This window comes from Balaenoptera physalus (genome assembly GCF_965194825.1).
Source record: "Balaenoptera physalus genome assembly, chromosome: Y".
Taxonomy (NCBI): Eukaryota; Metazoa; Chordata; class Mammalia; order Artiodactyla; family Balaenopteridae; genus Balaenoptera; species Balaenoptera physalus.
The window spans coordinates 14,866,666-14,885,309 of NC_138904.1; the positions used below are offsets into that span (position 1 = coordinate 14,866,666).

Sequence of the window (18,644 nt, forward strand, 5' to 3'; positions counted from 1 at the left end):
AAGGACCAGGATTTCTACTGATGGGTCTTGAGAATCATCCGTCGCCACAGGACACGGTGGAGTGCCACACACAAGTATGTTACCAAGGTCGGGGCTATCAGTTAACAAACACATAGTGTAGAGGAAAATGGCAAAGAGGAGGAGAGAATCCAAAGCAAAGGGGGTGTTGCCCAGGCCCGACCCCAGACGGGATGGAAAAGCAGAGGAGGGAACAGCTCCTGTGGCCATGGAAGGTGGAACGAGAAAAATGCTAGTGTTCTTGTTTTCATATGTGTGAAGTGCTCACACCAGAGGGGAGAGTGGCTGAAAATGCATGAAAACAGGTAAGAAAAATGCAGTGCCCATCTTTGTTGCCTTAAGGATGACAATACCACCTGAGGATGGTGCCTTCTTTTTGTTTTTTTGTTTGTGACCCTGAAAGCCATATTTTATTGGAGTATGGTTGACTTACAATGTTGTGTTGCTACCTTCTTTTTAACAGAAGCTTTCCTCTTCAGCTGTGAAAGCTAAACTGTGGTCTGCAAGGGCTTGAGGGGAGAAAGGGAAACAAGAGGAGGAAGAGATAAGATTCATATGCCCGTGCTGAACGTTAGGAACAAATGAGAGAGGGTGGGAGCCTGCAGAGCGCCAAGGGCTCTGGGTCACCGTGGGCTCTGAGGATGGATATAAGGAAGGAGATGCTTCAGGGGGGCGGCCTCGTGGAGACCGCGGGGCACCTTGGCGCTCCTGAGTGCCCTGCAGCAATGGCTCCCTCACGCTCAGACGCAACGTCCCCAGGATCCCACAGGTGGAGGCCAGAGATAAAAACTCCCTTTCCAATTAAGCGCATCCCTCTGCAACAGCTGCTAACTCTGTATTTGTCCTTTTCAGGTTCCTGGGGAGAGTGAGCTGTTTGGAGGGATCTACACAGAGGCCTGGGAGTAGTCGCTGTCAACAAAGCAACACCAACGTGGAGACATCTGAGTGAGTGGCTACAAGAAATCGAAAAAGAAGGGGCAGAAACGGTCTACACCACAGGTCAGCAAACTTTTTCTGTAAAGGAGCAGATAGTCAATATTTTAGCCTTCAGAACCCTCACAGCCTCTGTCAAAACTAGTCAACTCTAATGTGTAAAGCGGCCATAGACCATACATACACAAATGGGCATGGCTGTGTGCGAATAAAGCTTTATTTACAAAAGCAGGCAGAGGGCCAGATCTGTCCTGAGGGCTGTGCTGTGCTGATCCCGGGTGTACACCGTCCTGAAATCACAGACAAAGAGACGATGTCCAACCTCTGTTTTTCAGTTTTCCACGGAAAATTAGAGTGTATATCCTTGGAGGGACCTTGAGGCTTTACAAATGTTTGCACGGATGGGATTTTAAACTTGAAGAAATGCCTGAGACAATTTCAGAGGCCACATCGCCCAGTGTCTGTGTTCAGAACAGCACAGGATGGAGAGAGGTGAGAAAGTGCAGACAGCAGAGCCTTAAAATAAGCTCGTCAAGAGCGAGCGACACGTTGTGTCTTCCAGCCATCTCCGACTCATTCTTGGGATGTTCAACTCACCTGCTCACCCAGAGGAAGCCGGTTTGAAGAATGAAAAATAAACAGTGGGCAGGGGAAGGCTGCGTCCGTCTGGAGGGGGACAGGCCTGGAGCCTGGCACACAGGCTGGTACGGAGGAGCCGTGCCCCCAGCTCTGCATCCACACCGCGCACAACACCAACCCACACGCACGGGACAGGCAGAGGCAGGGACGCTAACTCAAGGTGCCACCCACTGTGCTCTCAGCTGCACGGATCCAGGACGCTGGCCTGCCCGCGCGCTCGGGGTCAGCGCCCGGGCGTCTCCTGCAAGAGAGGCGGGGGGGGGGGCGGGGTCCAGGCATCGGGGGAGCGGGCTTGCTGGGAGCCCCGGCTTACCTGGCCACGGAAGGGTAGTACAGCATGAATGCTCCCTCTACGCAGAGCAGTGCGGCCAGGCCCCAGGCCATCATGTGGTAGAGCAGGATGGTACTGGGGGAGGAAGGAGCAGGACGGTACCGGGGGAGGAAGGAGCAGGACGGTACCGGGGGAGGGAGGAGCAGGACGGTACCGGGGGAGGGAGGAGCAGGACGGTACCGGGGGAGGGAGGAGCAGGATGGTACCGGGGGAGGGAGGAGCAGGACGGTACTGGGGGAGGGAGGAGCAGAGGGGCGGCCACGTCTGAGGTCCAGCGCTGAGCAAGCCCCGAGCTCCGCGAGCGGCAGGAAGATGCACACAGAGCAGACCCTTGGCAAACAGCTGCCTGATTTTGCCTGTGAGGTTTTTATTTTTCTTTTGATTGAGGTGAAATTCATATAACATCAAACTCACCATTTTAAAATGAGCAACTCAGCAGCATTTAGGACATCTTACAATGCTGTGCAAGCACCACCTCTATCCAGTTCCAAAACATGTTCATCCCCTGAAAAGGAAACCCGGACCCATTCAGTGGTCTTTCCCCATCATGCTTGTGCCCCCAGCCCTGGCAACCACTCATCCACCATCTGTCTCTATGGATTTGCCTATTCTGGACATTTCATCTAAGGGGAATCATACACGACGTGGCCTTTTGCGTCTGACTTCTTTCCCTCAACCTAAGGCTTTCAAGATTGAGAGGAGGGGACTTCCCTGGTGGCACAGTGGTTAAGAATCCACCTGCCAATGCAGGGGACACGGGTTCAAGCCCTGGTCCGGGAAGATCCCACATGCCGTGGAGCAACTAAGCCTGTGCGCCACAACTACTGAGCCCGTGCACCACAACTACTGAGCCCACGTGCCACAACTACTGAAGCCCGTGCACCTAGAGCCCATGCTCCGCAACAAGAGAAGCCACCGCAATGAGAAGCCCACGCACCACAACGAAGAGTAGCCCCTGCTCACTGCAACTAGAGAAAGCCCGCGTGCAGCAACGAAGACCCAACGCAGCCAAAAATAAATAAAATAAATTTTTTAAAAACCACAAAAAACCCTCTGCCAGACGCCTGGCAGAGAGTGCAATCCCTGGCCCATCAGGACTTTAACCCTGCGGATCCGCCGTGGGGACAAAGGGCGTGGTCAGGGATGGGGTGAAGGGCGCCCTTCTACAAGGAGACAGGAGGGAAAAGAGATGGCCCAGAAGGGCATGCTTCAGGGAGGAGCCACGGCACAGCTGGCCCACTGGGCGGCCACGCGGACGCGGCTGCACCTTCGCCTCCCCTGGCGCTGCTGGTTCTGGAGCAGGCCTGCCCTGCCCGTCCGGCTTCGGGAGCGCGTGGGGGTCTGTCCTGCCCAGAAGTCACAGGCTTTGCAGGACACTTAGGAAACTAAGGAGCAGCTTTGTGCAGGGGCTGGGCCGTGGCGGTGTGGCATCTGCGTTCCAGACGCCAAGCCTGGGCTGCAGGGAGCCGCTGGTGTCATCTCCTGGGTGGGAGGGCGAGGCCAGCTCGCGCTCCCCAAAGCCCGGCCCTCGGTTCCCCCCGCCGGCCCCAAATGCCCGCGAGGGGAGGAAGTCAGACCCGCCGCGGGACCCAGGCGGCGGCCGCGTCAATAACCGATACAGCCAGAAAGCCACACCCATGTGGCCGCGATGAATCGATCCGGAGCAGCCCCGGCTCAAGACCCTCGTCCCTTTTTGTGACGGCAAGCCAGCTTTCACGTGCAGGCACGCGAAGGTCCCCCCCAGACCCTCTTTGCTCTCACACTCTCCTTTTCTTAGGGCAAGCAGAGCTTCCCCCGGGATCTCAGGTGCCTGCCGGCATGGTTAAAACGTGCGTCTCCCGCACCTGGAGCCCAAGAGGCCGTTTACATGTTAACTTTCAATCTGCCTTAATGACATTTCTTAGGGAAAATTCTCCCGCGCCAAAGGAAACAGCTAAATGCTGGAAGGATCTAGAAGGGTATGTGGAGTTTAATCCAGCCATACCGGAGAAGTCTGGCCCCCTGCCTGGGAATTCCTCGGGACCCCTCTCCACCAGCTGCAGGCTCTTCATTGCCACCTACAGAACCCACTCCACCCTCGGCTCTGGAAACAAGCTGGCGATTCAGAGAGGGGCTCCGGAGGCTTCTGGACCCGCACGCTCAGCTCTGGCTCTAAACCACCCAGGGCCGGCCCCTCAGCGACCTCACCCTGGGAAGCGTGACTTCTGCTAGGCACGAGGGCGGGGCTGGGTCTCCGTGGCTACAGAGCACGCGTCTTATTTCTCTGCTGTGTGCCCGCTCCTGTTTGATGGGAGAGCCCACTTCACTCCCGGCGGTCCTCCTAGCCCTGGAACCCTGCCCTGGCTCTTGCCCTTGGGAGGCATCCGGACGTTCGGCATCCCTGGAGGGCGGCCTCCTGTTTGATGGGCGGGTCCCTGGAAGCCTGGCGTCCTCTAGCCCCTGCACATCGCAGACTTCTGCCTATCCTAACGCCAAGCTCCAAGATGAATTCCAAACACCCGCCGGGGTGTGAGGAGGGCTTCCTGATTGCCTGTCCTGGCTTCTGAGGGCTCTGTCTGTCCTCCGGGTCCAGAGAGCTGTCACACAGCCCTGTCCAACTCCAGTCCCTCACGGGTGGAGGTGCATTTCCTATGACAGCAGGAGACATACTCTTCTAGCTTCTGTTCAGTGCTCCAAGGTTCCTCTTATCTCCACAACTAACTGGTGGTCTGTGAGACCTCTAATTGTGTCATAGCTCCGATCCCTCCCAAACTGAGTGAGGGAACCATCACACTTGCACTCAGCGTCAGGGACAAGGTCTCCTCATGCTGCTCGCTGCCTACGCAAAGTCATTCTCCCTTTTTTCCTCAGTAACAGAACCTGGATGTCATGCAGAGCAGCAGCACGCTTGGATAACCAACTATATTTCCTACCTCCTCTTACAGCTAAGTGTGGCCAGAAAACTAAGTTCTGGCCAATAACATGAAAATGTTATTGTTGTGTAAAACTCCCATGGACAACAGGCCTGCTTAAAACAGCTCCCTGCTTAAAGGGATCTGGCTCAGGGGACAACAGGCCCCTTTTGCATTGCCCCCTACCTCCTTCCTGTTTTCTGGAATGCTGATGTGATGACTGGAGCTCCAGCAGCTATTCTGGGCCATGATACCTTGAGGATGGAAGTCACATAATAGAATGGTGGAGCAGAAAGAGAGAAGGAGCTTGGGTCCCTGATTTCCATCATAAGAGCCCTAGATTGCCCACCTCTGGCCTCTTTTAGCGTGAAAGAGAAATTCCTATCTTAAGTCACTACTGTTTTATGTATTTTATGTAGCCAAAACTAATTCTCACTGATACACCTGGTTGGCAGCCTTTAACCTTAACTATCTCCCCTACAGAATTTTCACAACCAAGTATACCTCGGTTTTGTACAGATGTGTAAGAGCTTGGGAACTAAGGCAAAAAGGTAGAAGAAAGAAACCCAAAAATGAAGCAAGTACTAAATTTCAGGCCAGAGAGACAAAGTGAATGATGATGTGATATACATAAGGAATACCAAGGATTTTAGAGTGGTGATTCACTAAGATTGCCCAGTGTAGTCTATAGCCTTAATATGGTCTTTATTTGGTTACTCACGTTGGTTTTAAAAGTGAATTTATTCAACCAGTGGTGCTGGGGCAACTGGATATCCACCTACAAAAGAATAAAGGCAGACCTATCCTCACCTCCACACAAAAATTAATTCAAAGATCTAAATAAAATTGTTCAAACTATAAAACTCTTAGAAGGATACAAAGGTATAAATCCTTGTGACCTCGGGTTAGGCAATGGTTTCTTAGATGACAGCAAAAGCACAAGAAATAAGAGAAAAAAACAGAAAAACTGGATTTCATCAAAATTAAAAACTTTTATGCTTCAAAAGATACCATCAAGTAAGTGAAAAGACAACCTGCTGAATGAGAGAAGATATTTGTAAATCATATATCTAATGAGGTACTCATATCCAGAATATATAAAGAACTCCTATAACTCAATAATAAAAAGACAAACAGCCCAATTAAAAACTGGAAAAAGGAAGTGAAGAGCTATTTCTCCAAAGAAAGTACACAAATGGCCAATAAGCACATGAGAAGATGCTAAACATCATTAGTCATCAGGGAACTCAAAACCACAATGAGATGCCACTTCACACACAGTAGGATGGCTAAAATCTTAAAAAACCAAACAAACACACAGAAAACAAGTGTTGTTATCAAGGATGCGGAGAAACTGGAACCATTAAACATTGCTGGTGCAAAGGTAAAATGGTACAGAGTCTTTGGAAAGCAGTTCAGCAGTGCCTTATAAGGTTATACAGAGTTACTATATGACCCAGGAATTCCACTCCAAGGTGTATACCCATAAGTATATGGCGAAAACATATGTCCACACAAACACCTGCGTACAAATATTCATTGCAGCATTATTCCTAACAGCCAAAACAATGGAAACAACCTAAAAGTCCAGTGACTGATAAACGGGTAAAATGCAGATAGCAAAACAATGGAATATTATTCAGCAACACACAGGAATGAAGTACTGATATGTGCCACAATATGGATAAACCTTGACAATAACAGGCCAAGTTTAACCAGCCAGATACAAAACGCCACATATTGTATGATTCCATTTACAGGAACTGTCCAGAACAGGCAAATCCAGAGACAGACAGTAGATTTGAAGTTACCAGGAGCTGCGGGAGAGGGAAGAATGGGGAATGACTAGTAACCAGTACAGAGATTTGGGGGATGAATAACACGTCATAAAACCAAATAATGGTTATGGTTGCACAATTCTGTGAATATGCTCCCAAACAATGGATTTTATACATTTAAACAGATGAACTTTATAAAGCTATTTAAAAAGAAAAAAAGCAAACAAGGGCTCCATGCAAAGGGGACCTAATGGAAGTGGACCACGAACTTGGTCGGGGACACATCCTTCCTGGGCCTGGAGCCAGGAGACCAGGACACCCGCCGTGCCCTCCTGCTTCTCTTTGGCACGCAGGTTCTCTGTGTTTCTGTCTCCTCCATAACGTGCATATCCCAGCTCCAACCCCAGCTCCCAGTTACTGAGCGCCTGCTATGTGCCAGGCTCCATCCATAGCCATCCACGGGTACTATCACATTGACTGTTCCCAGGAACCTCCTGAGGTGGGTACTGTTTTACAGCCGAGAGAGCGGAAGTCCAGAGAGGTTCAGCAACTTGCCAACAGTCACACAGCTAGTGAGTGACGGGGCAGGAATTTGAACCCACCAGGACCAAGGCACTAACCCTTCCTGGGTTCCTCCCAGGCAGCCCCTGGCAGCTCCAGAACTCTTGGGCTCCGCATTTAGCGTACTGTATCAATACATACATCTAAGAACTTTTTTCCTAGACCTTTAGATACCATCCGAATTTTTTATTTTCATGCCAATTCTTTTTTTTTTTTTTTAAGTCTTTGTCCTGTGCCAAATATTTAATTTATTGAAATACTGCTTTCAGGGTTTTAAAATCCTCAGTTTTTTTCTTGGTAGGGGGCACCCGGAGAAATCCTCGATATTTCGATTGTGCCTTCAGCCTTTTATAAAAATGAGCTGGCACAGATGTTTCGCGGTGGAGGGGTCAGCTGAAAGGTTCTGATCAGCTGGGTCTGCCGTACAGAGATGGAGCGCTCAGCGGTGTCTCCAACCTTCCCTCAGGCAACAAACTAGGGCAGAAGCCAGAGGGCTTACTCTGAATACCTCAGTCCCGCCGATCTCCGGATCACCAGGTAGGCATCGACCGCATAGCAAAACAGCCACCAGAAGCAGGCGCTGTACAGCAGCTGGATCCACATCTGTAATCGGGAAGAGCCAGCATCAAAGCTGCTGCACGTGGGTTCCAGACTGCCCCGTCCCTGAAATGAGCTGGCAGACGCCCACATCCTCTGACGTCACGGGGCAGCACATGAAAGCCCTCCGGAGAGGCTTGGAAACCCAGGCTAGGATGTGGCCTGGGACGGGCATGTGCCTTGGTGCCCTGTCTGCTCAGCTGCACCGGGTCCAGCGAGCCCTGCCTTGTGCTACACTTGTAGTCAGGGAGATAAAGGGCTCAGGTGTGCAGCTTGGGCTGGCATGAAGGTCTCTGAATGAGAAGCCCTTTTGCTGAGGACCAAGGAGGACGGGCAGGAAGGACCTTCCCAGTAGAAGGAAGGGGGGGGCTCTGTACGTTAGAAGCAGCACGAGATCTATATACTAAGACGGAGGCTCCATCGGGATGCAGCCGGGAAGCAACAGAGGGGAGGAAGGGAGAGATGATGACAGTTCTGGCACAGATGGCGGGGTCAACAGGGCATCAGTGTCCTTTGAGGTCATTCACTGGAGTGTTAACTTGGCGGACAGAGCAATACGGATGAACAAATTGCTATATTTAAATATATATTTTGTTAAGTAAATACATCCATTAAATCGATAACATTTTTTTTCTTTTTTTTCTTTTTTTTGCCAGCTGGTTTTGATTGTGGCTGGATCTAAGGTAAGGATTGAATGTGTGTTTAAGGGTGGGGATGGGGAACATACTAGCACAGTGGTTCTAAAACTGGAGTGTGGGTCAGAGGCCCCTGGAGGGTTTGTTAAATCACAGACGGCCCGCACCCCAGGGTCCCTGGTCAGTTGGGTGAGGGCTCTGAGCACGTGCATTTCTAAAAGTTACGGTGGGCTGGCGGGAGGGATGGGACCACACTTTGAGGACACAGCGTAAGGAAGCGGGGCAAAGGGGGGGGAAGGGGGAGGCCAGGGAAGGTACACTTACCGCACTCCCCACGCAAAAGGCGGCGGGCCACACGTCTGTCCCGTTCACGGCTGAGATGCCGTCCACGAAACTCGGGAACCCTAACCACACCGTAGACCGGACTGTGATACCTAAGGGAGAATCAGGTGATGCTTTGTATCTGCTCCTAATGCAAATCTAAAGGTGACTTGTTGACTCCGTAAAAATGATGGATGGACGGATGGATGGATGGATGGACAGATAGGCAGACAGACAGACAGATAGGAAGGGAAAGAGAAAGATGTGAGGGAGACAGGGAGGAAAGAAACACACGCTGGTGTGTGCAGAGAGACAGAGAAAAAAATAAGACTCAGAAAATAATTATTATGGTAGTGGAGCAATCCCAGGCACTTTGATTTCGACTTCAACCACCGTTAGCCACAGTGCTGTTCCTAATGCTGTCTGTTTGTTTATTTGGCGCCCAGGAGTGATTACGTGAATAACAATCTATATTTCTTGGCTATATTTTTAATGTCCAAGTTAACTAGCCCACACATAAAAAAGAATGATTGAAAAAGCACATCCTGACGTTTAAAAAGATAGTTCTTTCATTCTTTAAAAAAAATACTTTTAAGATTTTCACAAATTAGCTCTTGATAATCTACTTTTGACATTTATTATTTGTGAGTTTTCCTTGCTATCTGACCCAAATATCTAATTCTCCTCAACACAGTATACACACCTAAGGCATACGTTAGGGTTCTTTGTTAGGTAAGTCAATAGATAGCCTTTGTTTAAGCATTCACTATGCAACACACTGGTCAAGGGGACCTGTGAGCAGTACAGGGTTACACTCTAGTGTAGTGTGTGTATTTCACACACAAAAATATACACCGTATCACATGCTACCAAACATACACTGTGTCATATACCGCTAAAGGGAGACTATGAATACTAAAAGCCTAAGATACAGCTTCTCATTCTTAAGCACAGATTGCCGCAGACCGGCTGCAGAAAGCTAGAAGTTCCTGGCGGTGAGGGGTAAGGAACTGAAAAGCACCAGTATGGGGTCAGAAGGGCCAAGACAACTGATGGTTGCAAGGCAAGTTTATTCAAAGAGCATGAATGTATATATAGGTTTAGTACGGAACGAATACTAAACAACAAATCAGTAAACCTTGTATTTCCACATAGTTCTGTCCCACTATCTATGCACCACTATCTATGCACCACTATCTATGCACCACTATCTATGCACCACTATCTATGCACCACTATCTATGCACCACTATCTATGCGTCAGCATGCCTTATGGACCATTCTTTGGAGATACAGACTTCCCCCTCAGGGCAGCACGTCCTTCTTCTGGGGAACAACCAGGGGCTCTTAGATTCAGAGCAGGCACCTGGAACGAAACTGGCTGCAAGCCATTTTCCTTTTTTACGCTCAATACCACAGCGTCAGGAGTGCATACCAAGAAAGAGACAAGCAGTTCTCCGGAAAGCAGAAAGCTGAATAAGCTTACAGCTTGAGGGCCACCACATTTCCCCCTTTTTTATTATTTTTTAAAGCTTGATAATGTAGTTTTAAGCCATGAACATCCTGACGCAAGACAGCGAAGCGCCCCATTATAAATCTAACAACACAAGGTAATAAACCGATCACCAATAAAAGTAGTACCCCAATTGATATCAGGCCTGAGAGCCCTCCATGAATCCATTGTATCGGATTTAGCCCTTGTAGTTGATCTAATAATCCTTGAATCAAATTCTGGGGTCCATCTTCGTCCAGGTGGGCCTCTTGAATAGCTTGTATTTCGGCATTTAACTTTTGAATATCAAGGCTAATGTGTCCATCAGTCCATACACTTAATATATGCATTTTTACTTTTTCCCAATCCCATTGTGAATCATTATATAAATGTTGAGTTACACAAATCCAGGTATATTTGGCATGACAAATCAAACGCATTTTTAATTTTAAAGCCATAACTTGATCCCCTATTCCTATTAGAACATTTTTTAATTCATCTACTTCCGTTTTTAGTTGGGTATCAATATGACTTTGTAGGGCTAATGCTACACTAGTATTTTTAGATAACTGATTAACATAATGAGCCTGGTGAATAGTTTGTGAAAGAGCAATCCCAGCAGTGGCCGCAGTAGCAGTTAAAGCTGCTAAGGCTAGGATTGCACATATTAGAACACCTATAAATCTCTTTTGTCGTTTTAATGCTTCAGTCAATTCCAGCCAGGCTTGCATGCCAGTGTTATGATACCATGGTTCAGACAAATTAACAGGTAACATTATATAAGAAGGTTGCTTCATAATCATAACAGATGTAGATCCTTTAACGGGCAAAACACAACTACTAAAGATACAATTAACACAAGTAATATTATAACCTATAGGATTCATAGTGTTTTCTACAATTAAATCTCCAATCAATAAAGCATAAGGAGGAGCGACGCAAGTAATCACCGGTCTATAAGAAAAGGATAAGGCAAGTTTCCAGAATTCCCATTGCTTGTAAAAAACAAGGCTGTTATTATTAACGGGGACAGAAGAAACTAGTATGGTGCCATTATCATAATCTAAAGTACACCAGACAGAGGCTTTAGTCCATGTATCATTACAAACAGGAAAATCAAACTGCGGGAATTCAGAAGCCATAAAAGCAGGAAATTGTAGTCCTGTGACAGTCTTTACGACCGTAATTTGATGTCCAGCTAATAACGTCCCTTGATTACCTATGGTAGTTTCAATACACAAATAATGTCCAGTATCTTCAATCCTCAAGCGATATATGCATAGAGAATGATCCAACGAAGTATTAGAAGCAAGCTTAGCTACTCTAGCATTCATGTGAATGGGAACGTTATCCTTATACCAAAATACAAAGGTGGATAAATCTTCTCGTCTAGAAACAGTCTGTTTGCAAGGAAGACAAATATTAGATCCCACAGCTTTATAATTTTTACGTAAATGAGTAAAAAATTGAGAATTTACAGTGGTTTGGTAAGAAATAGCATGTTCTAAAGCAACAGCCTTAACACAACCCGAATTGGTACTCATAGGACTTAAAAAAACAGGGGGAGTATTAAACCAATTAGAGTAATTAACAGAAGTATTAGTAATAGGCAAATTTCCTAGCACTCTTCCAAAAGTAGAATCATTATAGAAAATTGGAAGGTCAGCTTCAGACCATGTAACAGGTTGTAATAAAGGAGGATCGGGTACATAAGCCCAATAAGATTTAGCCTCTATAGGTGGGGCTGCCAATACAGCTATCATGGTTAAAAAAAAGGTAAGAGGAGAGCGAGGATGAGCACTCTCCTCCATAATCCTACGTGCTTGAAATACTAAACATTGCAATTGATACCAAGTAATTTGATTTCGATCTCCCCTCGCCTCCCTGACAAGTTGTCTCCTACTCCGTCGCCGCATTCTTCTCGTCCGCCGGGGGAACCGGTTGGGGTGTGCTGTGGTCGATTGCGAGAGCCTCAGGCGACGCATTCTTCGAGTCAGGGTGTTTATTGGTGATGGCATGATAATGTCGAACCAAGCGCTCCGGGAGCCACCGCGGAGAGTCTGCCTCCCTAGGGAAAACACAAACATGGCCCCGGCCCCATACTAAAACAGGGTCTGGTCCATGCCAAAGGTTAGTCATGGGATCTTTCCATTTAACAAGCGCCTTTTCAGGAGGGGTTCCAGAAAGACCTGTAAACAATCGTTCATAAGGCGTGTGACTAAATGCATCTAAAGTTAAAAAATTTAAAATAAATAAAGCATGATTAAGCATAATCTGAGGAGATCTATCATATTCCCCCTTTTTTATTTTTTGTAATGTAATTTTTAATTGTTGGTTGGCACGTTCTACAATACCTTGACCCTGAGGATTGTAGGGAATGCCTGTTTTATGTGAAATATGGAAAGTTGCACAAAAATTGGCAAAAGCTTTACTCGTATATCCTGGAGCATTATCTGTTTTTAAAGCTTTAGGAATTCCCATAGATGCAAAACAATGAAATAAATGAGTAATTACATATTTAGTAGATTCCCCAGCCAAAGGCGTAGCACATGTAAAATTAGAGTAAGTATCAACAGTTACATGAACAAATTGTAATTTACCAAAAGAGGGAATATGAGTAACATCCATTTGCCAAAGATGATGAGGGAGTAAACCCCGAGGATTGACTCCAAATTGTGGAACAGGAAGGTGGGGTAAACATTTAGAGCAGGACTTAACAATGTATCGGGCTGTTTCTCTAGAAATAGAGAATTGTTTTTGAAGCATAGCAGCAGATTGATGATGTAAATTATGTGATTGAGTAGCAAGATCCTGAGGTTGAGATAAATTTAAGCCTATAATCTTTGTATTTTCGTCAGCCAATTGATTTCCCAAAGACAATGGGCCAGGGAGACCTGAATGGGCTCGAATATGTAATATGGCTACAGGAAAGTCATGCTGAAGAATAATCTTTTGTAGTTGAAAGAAAGTCTGAAACAATTGAGAATCAACAGTATTGCCAATTATAGCAGTTTCTATGTTACGCAAAATAGTAACCAAATAATGGCTATCCGTATAGAGATTAAAAGAACAATGTGAAAATATTTGAAAAGCCAAGGAAATCGCATGTAATTCAACTCGTTGGGCAGAGGTATGATCTGTTTGTTCTTTATGAAGTAAGTCATCAGAAATAACAACAGCGATGCCATTGGCAGAACCATCAGTAAAAACATTTGGGGCATTGAGAATAGGAGTTGAACAGATAGTTTTAGGAAAAATAAATAGATGTTGAGTAGCAAAATGAAGGAGCTTATTAGAAGGATAATGATTATCAATAATTCCTGAATATCCAGCAAAAGCAAGAGCCCAAAAATCAGAGACAAATAATAGCCAAGAATATTGATAAGTAGTATAAGGTATAATAATAGAATTTGGTTCATATCCTACCAACTTAATATTTCTTCTACGACCCAATTGAACAAGGGTTGCTATTAACTCATAATAAGGTGTAATGACTTTATTAGGCGTATTTTTCATATGAATCCATTCAAGAATTCCTGTTTCTTGCCATAATAAGGCGGTAGGGGTATGTGACGTAGCACAGATTATTAATAGTATAGGTAAAGAAGGCTCAATTCTAGTTAACTGAGCAGATTGTATTGCTTTGTTTACAAGCTTGAGTGCTTGTTGAGCTTCAGAAGTTAAAATACGAGGGGAAGAAGGATCAGGACTTCCCTTTAGGATATTAAAAAGAGGCTGTAACTGACCCGTAGTTAATTTTAAAGAAGGTCGCAGCCAATTAATATCTCCTAATAACTTTTGAAAATCATTTAAAGTTTTAAGAACGTCAGTCCGTATCTCTATCTTCTGAGGTGTAATATTATAATTTGTGATATACTTACCAAGATATGAGAAAGGTGGGTTCATCTGTACTTTGTCAGCAGCAATGACTAGTCCTGATCGTGACAAATGACTTTGAAAGGAATTATAAGCCTTAAGTAAAATATGTTTATCAGAATAAGCAAGTAATAAGTCATCCATATAATGAATAAAATATATCTGAGGGAACTGTTTACGAACAGGGGCAATAACTTGAGCTACAAACTGTTGACATAAAGTAGGACTATTAGCCCTACCCTGAGGCAGCATTTTCCATTGATAACGTTGCATAGGTTCTATAAAATTTAAAGAGGGTAAGCTAAAAGCAAATCGCAACTTATCAGCCGGAAATAGAGGAATAGTAAAAAAGCAATCCTTAAGATCAATAATAATAATCATATAATTTTTAGGTATGGCTGCAGGAGAAGGCAAACCTGGTTGCAGAGCTCCCATAATTACCATAGTTTGATTAACAGCACGTAAATCTTGCAATAAACGATATTTTCCCGATTTTTTCTTTATAACAAATATAGGAGTATTCCAAGGGCTATTAGACCTTTCTAGTCTGCCCAAAGCAAGCTGTTCATTAATTATATTATGGGCCGCCATTAATTTCTCCTTAGAAAGGGGACATTGGTCCACCCAGACAGGATTATCAGAAATCCAAGTTATAGGGTCAGCATGTGGTGGAGGAGAATCCAAGGCCCCTAGAAAAAACCCACGCCTGTTTTATCCCGTTTATTATCAGTCTGCAAGGGTAATTTATTTCCCTGTTGATTTTTTCCCAAACCATTCCTAGGATCATACCCTTGATTTAACAACATATTAGTTACGGTAGGGTTGGGACTAAGCAATAGGATTCCCATTTGTTGTAATATATCTCTTCCCCAAAGGTTAACTGGTAATCCGGGCAATACGTAGGGTTTGAATATTCCTTGATTACCTTCAGCATCCTGCCAATGTAGGTATTGCGAACTTTGTTGTGGAGAATTAGATTGGCCAATACCTTGCAACTGTGTAATGGTTTGGTGCACGGGCCAATTTTTTTGGCCAATGTATAAACGAAATAACAGAAACATCAGCACCAGTATCTAATAACCCAGAAAAAGGCCTTCCATTTATTTTTAATACCAATTGTGGTCTTTCCCTACCAATTTGTTGAATCCAGTAAACTGCATCAGAGGAACCGAAAGCCCCAGTTCCTCTTTTGTTATGTTGTAAAATTTTTCCTTCTGGTATGTATGGAATTAATAGAAGCTGAGGGCTTCCCTGGTGGCGCAGTGGTTGAGAATCCGCCTGCCAATGCAGGGGACACGGGTTCGAGCCCTGGTCTGGGAAGATCCCACATGCCGCGGAGCAACTAGGCCCGTGAGCCACAATTACTGAGCCTGCGCGTCTGGAGCCTGTGCTCCGCAAGAAGAGAGGCCGCGATAGTGAGAGGCCCGCGCACCGCGATGAAGAGTGGCCCCCGCTTGCCGCAACTAGAGAAAGCCCTCACACAGAAACGAAGACCCAACACAGCCAAAAATAAATAAATAAATAATTCCCATTTAAAAAAAAAAAAAAAAAAAAAAAAAAAAAAAAAAAGATCCTGTGTGCTGCAACTAAGACCTTAAATAAATAAATTTAAAAAAAAAAAAAAAAAAATAGAAGCTGAGCTATTCGCATACCAGGCATGATAAGAAAAGATCCTTTTGATGTTTGAACCATAACCTTTAATTCCCCTTCATAATCAGCATCAATCACCCCAGGAATAATAGTTAAGCCTTTCATAGACATACTACTTCTTCCAAGGATTATACCGACCGTTCCCTGGGGTAAAGGCCCAAAAGTTCCCGTAGGAAGGGCTTGGGGTCCCATATCCGAGGTTAATAAGAATTGGGTGGAGGCACAGAGGTCCAGTCCTGCACTGTTTGGCGTGGCCCTTTGAAGGGAGGAGATTCCATTCCCTGAGGAACAAAGGTCTGAGCTGGAGGCGGTGGAGCAGGGTGTGGGGGGATTATTGACATTGCTCCAATTGTTTGATGGGGCCGGAGCAGGCCCCTCCGGAAGTTTCCCGACAAGGGAGTTCCATCTTTATGAGTCACTGATCGACATTCTTTAGCCCAATGCCGTCCTCTTTGGCATCGGGGACAAATTGTGGGAGGAGGAGATTTACCTTGAGGCACAGAATTTACGACAGGCATATTAGGAGTATCAACAGTACAATTTTTTGCAAAATGACCTGGCTTCCCACATTTAAAACAGTTTTTACTTTTAGCATTTGGCCTAAATCCTGCCTTAGTTAGGGCTGCAGCTATAGCTGCTCCCTGTAAGTAAGATGATCCAATATCAGAACAAACTCGAATATAATCCTCTAAATTTCCTTTCCTTTTCCATGGACGTATAGCTGCTTGACAAATATTATTAGCATTTTCGAAAGCCAATTGTTTGACGATAATTGCTCCAGAAGGACCATCAGAAATAATTCTATTAACAGCCTGTAATACTCTAGCCACAAAATCAGCATAAGGTTCATCTGCCCCTTGCCTTATTTTAGCAAGGTCTTCAGTCCTAGTGGAGGCAGGTAAATGTTTCCATGCATGTAGAGCTATATGATTGATCTGAGCATAAGCCACAAAAGGGAAAGCTAATTGATCCTGTAATAACTGATGTTGTCCTTCCCCAATCAACATCTCATAATTTACTAGCACATTATGTGCAGTATTTCTTTCAGCTTGTTCAGCAGCCTTTTCATAATATTCTGATTTCCAAAGTAAATAGTCGCCACCAGTGAGACAAGCACGAGCAATAGATTTCCAGTCTGCTGGAGGCAATGCTTCTGTTGCAATAGTATCCAACATAGTAATAGTGAAAGGGGCTATAGGCCCATATTGTGCACAGGCTGCTTTTAAATCTTTCAAAACCTTAAAGGAGAGAGGCTGATATTCCCGATTATTTTGTTGTGGATTTTGAGGATTGGGTCGTTCCACCACCGGGCAGCAGAATAAAGGATCCTCCCCTCTATTAAGAGCTCCCCGTACTGCTTGTTGTAAAGGACTAAGCTTAGGAGGGATAGGGACAGAGACATGCAATTGCTGTAACCGCGGAAGAATATTTTCATCAGGATATTTTTCAGCCTCATATTTGGTTTCTTCACCCGCTAAATCAAAAGAAAAGTCATCATCATCAAGTGAATTAACACTGTTTATCCTCGGTGGCAACGGAGGAGCAGTAGCTACTGCAGCAATATGTTCTACAGATTTAGCTGTTAATTTTGGAACTGAATCATAAATTGGATTAAAACAATCTCTTATTAAATTCCACAAGCTAAAAATGGAAACTGAAACAGAAGATGGTCCATGAGCTTCATGATATTTAGATAATTCATCTCCTACACGAGTCCAAATTGTTAAGTCCATTGATCCTCCTTCAGGGAACCAAGGACAAGCATCATATACTAATTGCAAAAATTCCAGAAGTTGTGAGGTAGTTACCTTAGTTCCACGGGCTTTTAACATTGAAAGCAAAACCTGAGCAAATAAATCACGCTCCTTAGAGCCCTTTTGTCCCATATTATTTTACTTCTGACTCTTTCTCGAGTTACCGTCCTAAAAACGAAATTATTTCTTGTGGCCACACTATCTCACTCGAGAGTTCTACTTACCTGAAATCTTCCGAGATGCCTCACGCACTCAGGTCCCTGTTCGGGCGCCACTTGCCGCAGACCGGCTGCAGAAAGCTAGAAGTTCCTGGCGGTGAGGGGTAAGGAACTGAAAAGCACCAGTATGGGGTCAGAAGGGCCAAGACAACTGATGGTTGCAAGGCAAGTTTATTCAAAGAGCATGAATGTATATATCGGTTTAGTACGGAACGAATACTAAACAACAAATCAGTAAACCTTGTATTTCCACATAGTTCTGTCCCACTATCTATGCACCCCTATCTATGCACCCCTATCTATGCACCACTATCTATGCACCACTATCTATGCACCACTATCTATGCGTCAGCATGCCTTATGGGCCATTCTTTGGAGATACAGACTTCCCCCTCAGGGCAGCACGTCCTTCTTCTGGGGAACAACCAGGGGCTCTTAGATTCAGAGCAGGCACCTGGAACGAAACTGGCTGCAAGCCATTTTCCTTTTTTACGCTCAATACCACAGCGTCAGGAGTGCATACCAAGAAAGAGACAAGCAGTTCTCCGGAAAGCAGAAAGCTGAATAAGCTTACAGCTTGAGGGCCACCACAACAGATAACAAAAATAATGCTTTGCTTCCATATAGTGCTTTGTCGTTTTCAGTACAGAGCTCTGCTTTGAGCTCGATAAACACTTTTTTTTTTTTTTTTTTGTATCTATATGAGGTGATGGATATTTACTAAACCTGTTGTGGTAATCATTTCATGATAAATGTTAAGTTATTATGCTGTACACCTTAAACGTATACAGTGCTATATGTCAATTATATGTCAGTAAAACTGGGGAGGGAGTTCCCTGGTGGTCTAGTGGTTAGGATTCTGTGCTTTCACTGCCGTGGCCCGGGTTCAATCCCTAGTCAGGGAACTGAGATCCCGCAAGCTGCACGGTGTGGCCAAAAAAGAAATAAAA

At 45.3% G+C, this 18,644-nt stretch overlaps 1 long non-coding RNA gene and 1 pseudogene across 2 annotated transcripts in view; one reads left to right on the top strand and one right to left on the bottom strand.

Moving 5' to 3' along the window:
• LOC309653328 (G-protein coupled receptor 143-like) overlaps positions 1 to 18,644 on the bottom strand; it is a 33,243-nt pseudogene that overhangs the window by 12,360 nt on the left and 2,239 nt on the right. The window contains exons 2-4 of the transcript XR_014268798.1: positions 8,708 to 8,817; positions 7,660 to 7,754; positions 1,904 to 1,996 (exon numbers count right to left, since the gene is read on the bottom strand). The product of XR_014268798.1 is annotated as a G-protein coupled receptor 143-like (transcript). The remainder of the gene's footprint in view (positions 1 to 1,903; positions 1,997 to 7,659; positions 7,755 to 8,707; positions 8,818 to 18,644) is intronic.
• LOC309653340 lies at positions 13,827 to 17,593 on the top strand. Its single transcript, XR_014259108.1, has 2 exons — positions 13,827 to 14,096; positions 16,567 to 17,593. It is a non-coding gene; the product is annotated as an uncharacterized lncRNA (long non-coding RNA).